A 15785-nucleotide genomic window follows, 5' to 3' on the forward strand; every position below is an offset into this window, starting at 1 on the left:
GAACCCTTCACCCATATATGTGAGTGGAATAGGCACTCCCCTCTTCTGGATCTTTAGGCTCAATGTTCTAGATATTAGTGGTGTCCAAAGTGGAACAGGGCTTTGCGTCAATGATCTACTTGCCTTTTCCATTCCCCTTGTCAAGTTATGACTCAGAGTCGAAACATGCATCAAACTGAGAAGCCTTTAGCTAGACCACCAATGACTTCTTAGCCCCATACTCAGTTGTGTTGTGAATGGATCTCTTAAGGAACTCACACCAATTTCCCATGTCCTTCTTTGTCTTTGTGGTGTTGTTCTTTGTTGGTCTAGAGTGAGGTGTAGACAACATATTGGTATACCATGCCGAGCGAGGAAATTTCCAGGAACTCCATCTCATCCTCGGTGTACCTGTGTAGGCAGCCGTGGTACTTGAGTGCCAAATTTTTCTTAGAATATTTGATACCCAACTTCATGCGAAGAATATGAAAAACATTGGTAAACTCTGGCACGTCTTGGTCCCTTCCCTGTCATAGTGTGGTTCACTTTATGTATTTATACTCATAGATCTCGACAAGGTGGTACTGCTCCTTGATGACATCTCAGAATGAATCCTATGTGGGCATGGCTAAAAATAGTGAGGGATTACTTTCATCCTTCTACTCACAGTAGGTTTCCCACTATTCCTTGAAGTGGGGTTGGATTTGAGAAGAGCAAAAGTAATTTTTTCTTGACTGGAAAAATTGTGAACAGAAAATTATCATTCGAGCAAATTTAACCATTTATCTACGACGTTCACATCTATCTGATCCTCAAGTATGGGAATGTCAAAGTAACTTGTACGTTAAAGGGTGTGGCGCTTCCAGGGTAGCTGTTGGAAGTAGATGTGTCGCCCTTGGGTAGGCGCTAAAGGATCTGGGAAAAGTTGTCCATCATCGTGTTCCTCTATTGCTCGAGGGCTTCTTCGAGCAAGATTTTGAAAGGATCTCCTGCTCACTCATATTTCTTTTCTTCCCCCATGGGAGGCCATCGGTATTTGCAAGGTTGGTCTTGCAAAGGCTCGACTAGTTCAATTCCTAACTCCTTATATCTCGACCTCATTTGTGATATTCAAAGAAAAACATAGAAAGAGAAGATCGCTCTGATACCACTGATCCGAATTTGAAAAATAATGCAACAAATTATAGATATTACCATAAATCCAAAGATTCAACAGAAATAACAATTCATTTCATTAATATCAAATACTGAAATATGCTTACAAATAGAATGGAAATAAGGCTAGTTCAGGCAATGGTAGCTTATCTATGAGAAGAGATGTGGTGGCTACATGCCTCTGAACTGTGTTACAATGAGGCTCAAGGGCCTATTTATTATTGAAAAACATGATAAAATACTAAGCAACCAAAAACATAACCCCAGGACATGTAACACCAATAGTTTGTGGGCCCCATTGGGGTAAGTTGGGTAGCCAACTTCCCGTGGTCATAACTTGGTCATATTATATCAGTTTGGCGCGTACAATATCTTGCTGGAAAGGTCTCTCTGAGTGCTAATGGTTTTTATGTAGGCCTCTACCTATGGTTATGTGCCTAAAAAAACGTTGTGTAGGGGGTCAAAACTACTCCAGAAGTTCACAACCCGAAAAACGACTAAAAATAGTAAAGATAAAATAAACAAGGAAACAAAAAAATTTGACTAGAGATCTAGGTGGAATAGGTGGGTGGCCACCAATATCCATATGGATCATTCTTTCCCCCTTAGGAAGAAATGGTCCCCATTACATGCAGAACCTCCATGAGGTGTGGAAGCTTCTATTGAAGTTGGTCCCTGGTGAGCCACTTGCCTTGATGCAGAAGTTTTCTAGCTTTGATAACCCGATATAGTTGGATATTTTGCTGGTGAGCTTTCTTGACCTGTGTGTCCATAATCTGATCAGTTGTGGCATATTCCATGAAGTATGGGTTTAAATATGTTGGTTTGAGATGTTCTACAATGTATGATGTGTCCAAAAATGGTGGGAAGTATGGTCGAATGTGGTCAACTTTGAACACTTGGCGCAGGCCAAGGAAATGGGAAATGTTGATCTCAAAAGCATTGTCTCCTTGTTGATGGTGTTGGCCCCAACAACATGTCATGGGGATTTCCCCAGTAAGAAGTCCCAATTAGACCTCAAACCGTTTGGTGTAGAAGTCCTAGCTGTGGGTCGTAAGGTAATGCCTTGATTGTGATGTCGCACAGAGGCAAGTAAGATAACTCTTTCAATAGCAAGGGTGTGACTGATGTAGAGAGTTAAGGAATTTGTATGAGAGGTTCCAACACTTTGAAGGGGGAGGAAGGTGAAAGTGAGTTCCAGGTTGAAAGGGATTAGTCCATACTTGGACTAAGAACACACAACACAAAGGACATGTACAACTTCTGGCAAAGCAGTCGACACAAATGCGGTAGTCACAACATATAATGTAAGATAACACGAACAACACTCGTGGATCAGTCCAAGATGAGTGTGATGGTTGATATAAAAATCAGAGAATGGTCTATCTGTATGTCTGACAGAGAAGTCGACACAGACAGTGACAACATTAACAAAATATGCAACACATTAACAACGAGATTCATATAATTTCTTACAAATCAATTTATATACAAGTATGTAAGTTAAGCAACATATATCATTAAGGCAACCGGAGCAGTCCAACTACAATAACAACATATGCATGAAAATGTGTTGGCTTTTATTATATAAAGAAGTGTAAGCCACAATCATACAATACACCATGTAAACCTGATAGTCTCATCAATGGAACATTACAGCCACATCCGCCTGCTCCTCCAAAGAGATGTACTAGCTCCATGCAGTGGCGCATTACAATAATGTCCAAGCCTTCTTCAAGATAGTCTTAGTAGAATCTTGGCTGACCAAAAGCCTATACAATGAGTTATGAGGAACTATTTATAGCAAAGGGTGGGGTGACCCTTGACATTCCCCTTTGTGACAATTCAACTACCCTCATGACTATTCACCTACTTTATGATTGTTACATCCAATTGTTGACACTCGACTTACACTTGACATGACTCAACATTACAATGCACATGTACTAATGTGAGATAACATGGCTTGAGCAAGCCTTGCAAGACATCACTGAAACTCGGTCCACTATGATGAGACCAACTCTGACATGCTTGTGATGGTGATGGTCGTGAGCTGATGCCAAGATTGGTTGTCCGTGATGATGTGCATGCACCTCATGGTGACATATTTCTAAAGCGAACTCTTACCTCCTTTGCAACCGATGCATTGGTTTGTCCCCTTCATCCAACTCATCTACTAACATGTGCATGGTATTCATGGGTATGGTTGAATTGAAAGCACACTGATGCATAGTGTCTATGTTGATATTCAAGTGTGTGATGGTGGTCATGTGCATCAACTTGTCGAAGTACATGTTCAGCCCTAGTTTGACTTGCTTCTTGTCTTCACCTTGGTGAGTGTGTTGAATGGGTTGGATTGCATGTGTGCACTCAACAACATGCATGCTGTTGGATCCCACACATGCGATCAACAAAATTTCTCACCATGTTTGCTATGTCTCAGCTACTAGGGTAGATCCTTAACTCGTACTGGTGCGTTTTGATCGGCGAGTGCATGTTGCACCCACTGTTGTTCATGTTCTTGCTGCAACTCATTGGGTTGTCTATGTAGCTTCATGTTCTTCCTTAGATGATGCTTCAACACATGCAAATCCTTCTTTGTTCCATCTTCTACCTCCACGCAATATTCATGTTGTGTCGTCACTTCATAGCCTGGGTCTCCAAAATTTCTTTCGCTATCAGTCTATTTGCTTCATCTCGCAACTTTTCTCCACCTCTATGTTCTCAACAGCCCTCCTCTTGCATTTGTTGTGTTTACTTCATTTGTTTCATTTTTTTGTATTCGATATGCTACCTTTAGCTGTTGTTCATGATGCTGCTCATTGTGATGTTGCTGCTTGATGTCCTTATCGATGAGCAACTTGATGTCTTCATGAGTAGGAAAGCTCACACACTTGATCAACTGCATCCCTAAGCATTCTTTGAATGGTGTCTTCATCTCTGCTCTCTTGGAAGCTATTGTAACTGTACTATTGAGAGGCAGATGAATACCTGCGATACTTGGAGACTTGGAAACACTCATAGCAAGAAATATATCAATAAAAACACTATAATAAACATGAGAACTGACTTGCAACATACCTGGGTGAATGATCATGAAGGTTACGTAATTTCAGCCAGGAGGTTGGGAGACTGACTGTCAAGACTGTACAAGGCATAGTCTGGGCTACTAGGAGACTTATTGACTACTGGAACTGCACAATGCATAGTCCAGTCAGGCAATTGGCTACTGGGATTGCACAATGATAAATCCCAGCTAGGAAGGACTGTTGGCCGAGGGGAACATTTGCATAAATTTTTGGACCAAGCAGCCCCTGACCTCCAGAATGTGCAATTCAGTCCAGGAGGCTAGCGTTGGGCCAGAATGCACAAATCTGGAGAGGAAGGTGAGCCTTCCTTATCTGGATTGTGCAATGCAGCCTTGGTGAAGGAAGAGACCAGACCAAGGTTGGCCTGACTTGCCGACGGGAAACTGAAATCAAGTCAATGAAATTCATGGTGACACTAAGTGATAGCAAAAGTGATAAACAGTGCATGAAAAACATGAATGGAAGACTGAGCAAACAAATCAACATGCATGTGGGTGAGGTCATTTGCCAGTTGGGTGAACATCTGTGCAATGAAGTTTCGTACATGTGACAGTAGTGAGATAGCAATGAAACTTGAAATAGAGCCAGGACAAGCTATAATATATGTAAATGACAGAAGGCATTCAAAGAAATCAAGCAAACATCACTCACATAAGTGAATACACAAAAAGTGACAGAAATTCAGTGCAAGGCATGGGAAGCGAGCTTACCACAAAATAGTTGAGCTGAATGTTGTTGGAAATAATACTGAGAGGGGGGGATGAATCAATATTATTAAGTCAATAAAACTTTTTCATTTCCATAATCTGATTCATATATGCTGCTTCAGTTAAGAATACCCGCATATATTCAGTAAACTTATGATTCAGTTAATTGATCTTCAATGAGTGCATTAGAACATTATTAACCATATTAACAGTAAACAGGTGCAGTAAAATAGAACAGATCATCACACATAAGCCACACACATGAACACCATGATATAAGGTGGAAACCCAATGTGGGAGAAAACCACCTGCTGCAAGTCATCTCAATCTTATTCTTAATAAGAAAATCCTTTGACAAAAGTTCTATACTAGTCCAGTCCTTTACCAGTACGCAGGCTACTACCTTCAGAGAGCTACAACCCTCTCTCATTCTCCAGTCTCTCCTGGAAGGGAGCTACAACCCACATAGTTCTTGTACTAGCTGATCCATTTACTAGTACGCAGGCTGCTACCTGCTACAATGCTCCAAAGTTTTCAACTGCTAGTGGAAGGGAGCTACCACCCCCTTAGCTCTTGTACTAGCTAAGATACTAGTACGTAGGCGCCTACCTACAATCTTCTCTCCTCCGGGTACCACGTTTCATACGTTTTCATACTAGATACTCCTGAAGCACAACACATAATTTGAAAGGCCACGTTTCATCCAATTTTCATACTGGACCCATTAATATCATTGAAGCACATAATCAATCAATCTTCTGAATCACCCAAACACCAGATCCATACAAATACAAGGATAATATGTGAGTTAGCAACTAGATATAGTCCATTAGATCACATAAAGATAAGTCATTAAGAACTTGATCCATTCAACCATCAATATTGAAGCTAAACATAGTCATGCTGTTATCAGAACTCAATACTAGTAACCAGACATCAATTATGCACCCAAAACCTTGCAGAATAGTCAAAGGTAGTTAAAACAAATTTCAAGCAGGGTCCGCAACTTCACCAATAAACATATGCAAACATCCTCGCCAGTGCTGCTTTCTAATATGCGGGTATCCGCACCTGCACAATCTTCTTATCTGCGGGTATCCGCACCTGCGCACTCTTCTGCTCTGCGGGTATCCGCACCTGCACCGTGTTGCACCTGTGGTCCTGCGGCTACACCGCACCTGCGCACTCTTCTGCTCTATGGGTATCCACACCTGCACCGTGTCTGTCCTGCGGTCCTACGGCTACATCCACACCTACACACTCTTTTTCTTTGCGGGTATCCGCACCTGCACCATGTCGCTCCTACGGTCCTGCGGGTATAGATAGTTTTTCATTCTTCAAGCATACCCCAGACTATTAGATCTACAGATCTGATCATGCGCCATGGAGATCTCGACCCATTCAGATCTAGCTATCACTCAGATCTAGCTATCACTCACCAACCGATCACAAGAATTTCAGATCTAGCTCACGTTAAGATATTCAGCCCATAAGTGTGCAGCCAAATGATCTCCTTTCCTTTTTATAGCCTTAGGCCTTTCACAATACCACAGACCAAAAACCATAACAATTCAATACCATGGACCCAATACTTGGGATCAACACTTTTGGATGCAATACCACGGACCAAAACCATAGGATCAAAAACTGTCGGACTAATACCATGAACCAATCATGAAAGTGCATGATCTTTTCTCTACATGAAAGTGCGTGAACTTTTCTCTTCATGAAAGAAACGTTTCTCTGCATGAAAGTGCGTGAACTTTTACCTACATGAAAGAAATTTTTCTCTTCATGAAAGTGCGTGAACTTTTCTCTACATGAAAGTGCATGAACTTTTCACCATATGAAAGAAACTTTTCTCTGCATGAAAGTGCGTGAACTTGAAAATAACTTTGCTGCACTATAATTTATCATCTGTGTGATTTTCCATCAAGGATAACACTTGTCTCATAATGCCAACAATCTCCCCCTTTGGACTTGATGGCAAAGCTAACTTGTCATACTGAGAATTGTCATCTGATTCCTTTGAGTTGTCCAGCATCTCATGCATTCTGTCACGTCTGATATCTCTTCCGTAGATTCATCTAGATATAAGTGAGTTGATCTTCTACGAGTTGGTTGCCATCAAGTACAACACATGCATCATAATGCCAACAATCTCCCCCTTTGGACTTGATGGCAACAATACCAAATCACTCTCCCCCTTTGACATCAAGGGCAAAGGGCGGACCAAGATATTCTCTTCCTTTGCTGTCCATACTCCCCCTGAGTACTTGCTGAAATCTCTGAATGAGCTCCCCCTTTGTATATGCCATGGTGCACCAATCTGTCCATGCTCTTTCTGAGAACATGCTGAAATCTCTGCTCTGCTGAAATATGCTTGTTCATGCTCCCCCTGATTGTAAGCAAGGTCTGCAAAAATATGTTCTACAAGAAGAACATGACTCTATACATCATAAATGACCTTCCTATCACCAAAGACTCATACATACATCTATCTCCCATCACAATGGTGATATACCAAAAGTTTACATATGATAACATAAGAGAATAACATCATTCATCCCAGGCATAGTGGGGAAACCAACATTGGCCGTTACATGACCTAAAGAGATCTCATCAAATGACTACAATAGATAGAGACACACTATTACATAATGAGTCTTGATATGACTTTTACATCAAATGATATACATGACATTTATAACAGATACCAAACACCTAAATAGGATCATGATAAACATCAGCAATGACACTGTATGATTTGCTCCATAGCATCTGTCAACAACAACTAGACCAGCAACTTGTATTAGTGCATGAATCATCAAGGTATGTCGTATCAACTCATCCTTTTGAACAGAATTTTGTATATACAGAATCATTCACATTCTATCATATGTGAGAAACACCATAGCCATCCAGATCTGCATGAACCAAGTACCATCAATTGGGAATACCTGCATCAATAAACATATGTACGAAACAACCTATCATCATATAGGTAAGAACTCATCATCATCATGTCTCTAACAATGCAACTTTGAATAATCATTCATGTATCCAGCCAACAATCCTCATCCATATATGTGCCAAGAATAATCATAATATATGATCTTTATGCATATGACACAACAGCATATGAGTGACTCATCATCAAGTAAAGAAGATGTGAAATCAAGCTATGTACTTCTCCTTATCCTTATGAAGATCACCATGTAAGCACCATTAGATAATCAACCACAAATCTGATCTAAACATCAACTATGTAACCCCAAGAATCATCTGAACGACTCATATCATAACAAGATGAATTATTTATCCATATACGCATCATCATCAAGGACTATTAACCATAATGCCAACAATGCATTAAAAGCATATGCTCCCCCTAAACATGTGCCATCTTGGTTACTGTCAGATCTGATCATACATATCAGCAAGAAGTATCAAGACATCATAATTATCAAGTTAGAAACAAAACACTTCTAACCATCAAGTCATTTCCACACATCATCAGCAAATTGTAACCATTATCAAACAACGCAAATGATAAACCGAATCATAACTGATCCTTTTCCTGAACCTGTCCCTACTGCCTTTCCTCAAACAATCATATACGTGACTATGCCATAACCAACTCGTGTATATTCATGACTTCTCTTTAAGAAACTTGCGTATGAGATTTAGGACACTGAAGTTTTACACTTCCAGCTCCCTCTGATTCTGTTATGTCTGTATGTTGCGTTGTACCGCCTCTTTCTGACTGTACTTTTTTCTTCTTCCACATCTTCAAGTGTGATGATGACTTTTTCTCCTTTTGGTGTGGTGCCCATACTTTGTTCCTGCATTCCTAGCTATATGTCCAAGCTTGTTACATGTGTAACATCTTACATGTCTCATATTTCTTCTATAGCAATCAACAGCTCTGTGACCAAACATATTGCAAGCAAAGCAATATCCGTTAAAGTACCTTGAATGTGATGATCTTTCTGCATGATGGTCTTGAACCCTTCTTCTTCTACATCTAGCTACAACATGTCCAAGATTATAACATTCAACATTATTCATAGGAGGAGTAAAAGATTTTCTTTGAAGAATTTCTTTCCTTGGTTGATGATGAGATTGACCTTTCATCTCCTTATTGAGCATTTCAGATTTTGTAGTAGAGTCCCTTGTCTTACTTTGTGAACTAGATTCACCTTCAGTAGGTTCATGAAAACCAAGACCAGTTTTGATAGCAGGAGACCTTTGACTATTAAGAATATCATCCAAGACTTTAGTACTATCTTGAAATCGTAAAATCTTATCTTTTTCTTCTAATTTACCATTTCGAATATTTACCTCAACTTGATGTTGCTCTTCCTTTTCAAGATACTACTTCTTCACGTTTTCTTCGACATTTCTTTCTTCTTACAACTGACGTCTTAGTTGAAGAACTTCATTTTCATGAGCTTGGAGTAGTTCTTTATTCTGCTTCTTTGATTCTTCAAGATCTTCTTTTAGCGAGCGGATCGTGGCTTCAATACTTTCATAGTAACTGGATCTATCCCTGAGTTTCTTGATGGTTGTGCTTCTTTCATTGACTTCATCTCTTAGTGATGTTACTTCATCCTGCAACTTTTGATATTTGTCCTTGAATAACTTCCTTACCTTGTTTCCTTCCTCTAGTTGAGCTTTTAGTTTGGCAGCTTCTTCTTTGAAGACACATTCCATTTTGTTCAATAGATCTTGTTGATCTCTAATTTTGTCTGTAAGCCTTTTAAATTCTGCCTCTATTTGATATCTTTCTTGCTCACCCTTAAAAGCAAATTCAGTTGTTTCGTTATCACTTTCATCTTTTCCAAATGGATAGATAGCTGGGACATCAGAGGATAACAAATTCATACCTAATACTTCATCTTCATTCTGAAATGATTCTGAATCTGAAGTGCTTCTTCCACATAATCCCCAATCGATTCTACCACTGTCATAGTTCTTCTGAGATGTCTTCTTCTGCTTAGGCTCTTTCTTCTTAAGCTTCTTTCCCATTGTTCCATGGATCTCCTTCAAGCGATCAAGCTTCTACCAAAGGACCTACTCTGATTCCAATTGTTGGAAATAATACTGAGAGGGGGGGGGTGAATCAGTATTATTAAGTCAATAAAACCTTTTCATTTCCATACTCTGATTCATATATGCTGCTTTAGTTAAGAATACTCGCATATATTCAGTAAACTTATGATTCAATTAATTTTATCTTCAATGAGTGCATTAGAACATTATTAACCATATTAACAGTAAACAGGTGTAGTAAAATAGAACAGATCATCACACATAAGCCACACACATGAACACCATGATATAAGGTGGAAACCCAATGTGGGAGAAAACCACCTGCTGCAAGTCATCTCAATCTTCTTCTTAATAAGAAAATCCTTTTACAAAAGTTCTGTACTAGTGCAGTCCTTTACCAGTACGCAGGCTACTACCTTCAGAGAGCTACAACCCTCTCTCGTTCTCCAGTATCTCTTGGAAGGGAGCTACAACCCCCATAGTTCTTGTACGCGGGCTGCTACCAGCTACAATGCTCCAAATTTTTCAACTGCTACTGGAAGGGAGATACCACCCCCTCAGCTCTTGTACTAGCTAAGATACTAGTACGTAGGTGCCTGCTTACAATCTTCTCTCCTCCGGGTACCACGTTTCATACATTTTCATACTGGATACTCCTGAAGCACAACACGTAATCTGAAAGGCCACGTTTCATCCAATTTTCATACTGGACCCATTAATATCATTGAAGCACATAATCAATCAATCTTCTAAATCACCCAAACACCAGATCAATACAAATACAAGGATAATATGTGAGTTAGCAATCAGATCTAGTCCATCAGGTCACATAAAGATAAGTCATTAAGAACTTGATCCATTCAACCATCAATACTGAAGCTAAACATAATCATGTTGTTATCAGAACTCAATACTAGTAACCAGACATCAATTATGCACCCAGAACCGTGTAGAATAGTCAAATGTAGTTAAAAGAAATTTCAAGCAGGGTCCGCAACTTCACCAATAAACATCTGCAAACATCCGTGCCTGTGCTGATTTCTAATATGCGGGTATCCGCACCTGCACAGTCCTCTTATCTACGGGTATCCGCACCTACGCACTCTTCTTCTCTGAGGGTATTCGCACTTGCACCGTGTCGCACCTGCGGTCCTGCGGCTACATCCGCACCTGCGCACTCTTCTGCTCTACGGGTATCTGCACCTGCACTGTGTCTGTCCTGCGGTCCTACGTCTACATCCGCACCTGCACACTCTTCTGCTTTGCGGGTATCCGCACCTGCACCATGTCGCTCCTGCGGTCCTGTGGGTATAGATAGTTTTTGAGTCTTCAAGCATACCCCAGACTATCAGATCTACAGATCTGATCATGCGCCATGGAGATCTCGACCCATTCAGATCTAGATATCACTCAGACCTAGCTATCACTCACCAACCGATCACAAGAATTTCAGATCTAGCTCACGTTAAGATATTCAGCCCATAAGTGTGTAGCCAAATGATCTCCTTTCCTTTTTATAGCCTTAGGCCTTTCACAATACCACAGACCAAAACCATAACAATTCAATACCATGGACCCAATACTTGGGATCAACACTTTTAGATGCAATACCACGGACCAAAACCATAGGATCAAAAACTGTCGGACTAATACCATGACCCAATCATGAAAGTGCGTGATCTTTTCTCTACATGAAAGTGCGTGAAATTTTCTCTTCATGAAAGAAAATTTTCTCTACATGAAAGTGCGTGAACTTTTCTCTACATGAAAGAAACTTTTCTCTGCATGAAAGTGCGTGAATGTTTCTCTACATGAAAGAAACTTTTCTCTGCATGAAAGTGCATGAACTTTTCACCATATGAAAGAAACTTTTCTCTGCATGAAAGTGTGTGAACTTGAAAATAACTTTGCTGCACTATAATTTATCATCTGTGTGATTTCGCATCAAGGAAAACACTTGTCTCATAATGCCAACAATCTCCCCCTTTGGACTTGATGGCAAATCTAACTTGTCATACTGAGAATTGTCATCTGATTCCTTTGAGTTGTCCGACATCTCATGCATTCCGTCACATCTGATATCTCTTCCGTAGATTCATCTAGATATAAGTGAGTTGATCTTCTACGAGTTGGTTACCATCAAGTACAACACATGCATCATAATGCCAACAAATGTGCTGACTACTCCTAAATATGATGTGAGATGTCAGAGCTACAAGGTTGATGTGAGGAATGAGATTTCCATTGTCTAATTGATGATTTTTTATAACATCGAGGTTGTGACATGCATGCCACAAATCTAGGGGAAGCGACACTTAGAGAGAGGTTTCTGAATTTTTCCTTGCATGTAACCTCCAACTACTAAACATAGATCCCTGAAACAAGGGATGCCTTTACATGATGCCTTGGGAGAAACATCCCATGCATGCAAGTCTATTTTGCTTAGTCTCGAAGGGAACCGATCAACTTAGTTGCACAAACAAGAGACTACTTGATTGCTAGAGAAAATTGTGCATTTCAGGCTGGGAGCTGGGCTGGCTACCCAGGAGATTTGTGCAATTTTTGGGCTGAGTAGCTTACTGCTGCCTAGATTTGTGCAAATCCTGGGCTGAATAGCCTGTTGCTGGGAAAATTTGCACAAATCCTGTTGGGAGGGTTGGCTGGCAGGATTGTGCAATCCTAGAGCCCAGCAATATGTCAAAGAGGATTGCACAATTTCTGGAGGGAAGGCTGGTTTCCCTATAGAAATGCACAATTTTCAAGGGATGTTGCTCAGCCTACAGCCGGACCAAGTCTGGGTGAGCAGCCTATGAAGGGAAAAGATCAAACTGTGATCGACAGGCTGCCTTTGAGCAAGAAATACACTGAAGCTTGAGGAATTGATGAAGCAAGGCAAGCTTCTGTGAAGGTTGGTAGGGAGGCTCCAAAATAGGCTAAGGAAAAATTTTGGAGGGTGGTTGTAGCCGCTATAGCACTTGGCAACACACTGGTAGAAATTTGACTCTCTGAATGGACCGTGTTCGTGAAAACGAGTCTAACACCTCTAGAAGTATTGTTCAATTCTTAGCTCATCTTGGCTTCACACTAGCTGAATGTAAGTTGTAGCATCTTCCAGACTCATGGTCGATTGACACACATTCCAAGCCAAGGCAACAAAATTGTTCAATTGGGGTTGACGGGTATATAGTGTTGGCATTTTGGCACAAGAGTGGTGCTATGGTACAGGTGTTGTCCTTGATGGCAACTCTCTTTAGTGACAGATCTCAATTCAGGTGCTCAGAATGAAGGAAATCTTGTATACGTAGGTTCACCTTGCCAAACACGCATATACACACAAGTTATACGTTCAGAAGTCGCGTATGTGTATACATGCACTTTTATGCATAGAAAAGCGCGTACATGGTGGGAAATTTATTTTTGGTCCATGGTTGTTAGTCCTTGGAATTTGAACCCATGGTTTTGGACCATGGTATCTCATCAGAAGTGTTGACCCCAGGTTTTTGGCCCTTGGTATTGGTTTATTATGGTTTTGGACCGTGGTATTGTGGAAGGCCTAAAACTATAAAAGAGGAAGGAGATCATGTGACAAGGTATCATCTGAATTATTGAATATCTGATATTGTGATAGATTTGGAATACTGGTGATTGGGTTATGGTGCAGATCTAGATCTGAATGAAGGAGGAACCTGAGCGCAAGAAGGATAAGGACTATTGATGGATCAAAATCTCAAGGCTTGAACATTGGTATCTCTGTATGATTTTGATCTGTTATATGTGGTGCACTCTTGATTAACTAATGTCTGAATGCTTAAAAGAATAAATTATCCTTTATAAATCTGTACGCAGGTTCAATGAATTGCAGGTGCATATACACGCTTTTTCTGTGAATGAAAGAAGCGTATACGTAGGTTGGTTGTGGTACAGAAGCGTATACTCGCAGGTTGCTGAACAGTGAAGTAGCGTATATATCTTGATTTATGTTCTAGCTGCTTCTGTTTTATTACTGCAGTGTTCTGGGTTCAGAATTGGTGTTTGATTATAGTTATTGTGTTCTGGGTACAGCGATCAGAGAAGCGTTTATTTGTTTCAGCTTTTGATTGGTGAAAATGAGTTTGGGTTATGCAGAAATTCTTGATGTTTGATTGATGTTAATTGTGGATCCAGTCTGAAAATTAATGAAACGAGGTCCCTGAAAGCAAAGAGAAGGTTGCAGCCTTCTGCAGGTAGGAGCCTGCGTACTAGTATCTCAAGCTAGTACAAGAACTTAGGGGGTTGGATCTCCCTTCTAGGAAAGCTGGAGAACGAGAGAGAGTTGTAGCTCTCTGCAAGTTGCAGCCTGCGTACTGGTAAAGACTGCACCAGTACAAAACATTGTAAAGAGAAGTTTATAATTAAAAAGAAGATAGAGACGAATTGCAGCAGGGGGTTTTCACCCACATTGGCTTTCCTCCTTATATCTTGTGTTCTTGTGTGTGACTGTCTTCTGCTCTGTTTCTGGTACTATTTATTTGCTTCTGATACACAAATTAATAACTGACATCTGAAAGATAAATCAAATTATAAGTATGCTTTGTATACGCGGGTTTCTTTATCTGTAGTTGCGTATATACGTGGTTTTTATTAACAGAAGTAGCGTATATCATCTGGAATTGAAAAAGGAAATATTTGACTTGATAATACTGATTCACCCCCCCCCCCTCTTAGTATTATTTCCAACAATTGGTATAAGAGCGGGTCCTTCTGAAGAAGCTTGATCGCTTGAAGGAAGATCTTTCATCATGAGCAACTACGAGAGGGAAGCATCAATCAGGCCACCGATTTTTGATGGGACAAACTTCGTATATTGGAAGGTAAGAGTTACTGCCTATCTTCAATCTTTGGGTACAGAAGTCTGGGATATCATAGATACAGGATATACTTTTCTAGCAGCAACTCCTACAGATCCGGCTGAGAAGAAGAAATATAAAACAAATGCAAAGGCGGTCAATACTCTATTGGGATGTCTATCTCAATCAGAATTTGTGAAAGTTATGCAGTTAAAATCAACAAAAGAAATATGGGACAAGATTGTCCTAAGCTATGAAGGAGATGATCAGGTAAAACGAGCAAAACTTCAAACCCTCAGGATTCAGTATGAAAATATCAAGACGTATAATGATGAAAGTGTGGCTAACTATTTTCTTCGTGTAGATGAGATTGTTAATTGTATGAAAAATTTGGGTGAAGAAATAAAAGAGGCTGTTGTGGTTGAAAAAGTTCTAAGATCTTTGTCCCCTAGGTTTGAATCTAAAGTTTCTGCAATAGAAGAAAAAGAGAATCTACAAAGCCTTAAAATGTCACAGCTGCACGGAATTCTAACTTCTTATGAAATGAGGAAAGGAGGACCATCAGACAAGAGAGAAGCTGCCTTCAAGGCTTCAGGCAAAGGCGAGTACTATGAGTTAGGACACGTGTCAGAAGAAGAAGAAGAATCAAATTTTGTCAGAAATCTTCAACGGGGTATTGGACAGTTCTGAGGTAAGTTACCTTTCAAATGCTTTGCTTGTGGAAGAGTCGGTCACTATGTTGCCAAATGTCCTCACAAGGATAAGATTGACAAAGGGAAGGAACCCGTTAGATGGAACAAGAAACAGAATGCAAATAAGAAAAGCTATTACACTCATGAAGATAGTGATGGACTTTCAAATAGTGACGAAGATGAACGAGGTAATAAGTATAAACTTTTAATGGCTTTTGAAGATGATGACTACATGATGCTATAGATGTAGAAGGCTTTTGTGAAGAGATGACTAATATCAAA

The sequence above is a fragment of the Pinus tabuliformis genome, chromosome J, assembly GCF_031772625.1.
Source record: "Pinus tabuliformis cultivar Carrire ecotype Pingquan chromosome J, CPIR1, whole genome shotgun sequence".
In the NCBI taxonomy this organism is placed as follows: domain Eukaryota; kingdom Viridiplantae; phylum Streptophyta; class Pinopsida; order Pinales; family Pinaceae; genus Pinus; species Pinus tabuliformis.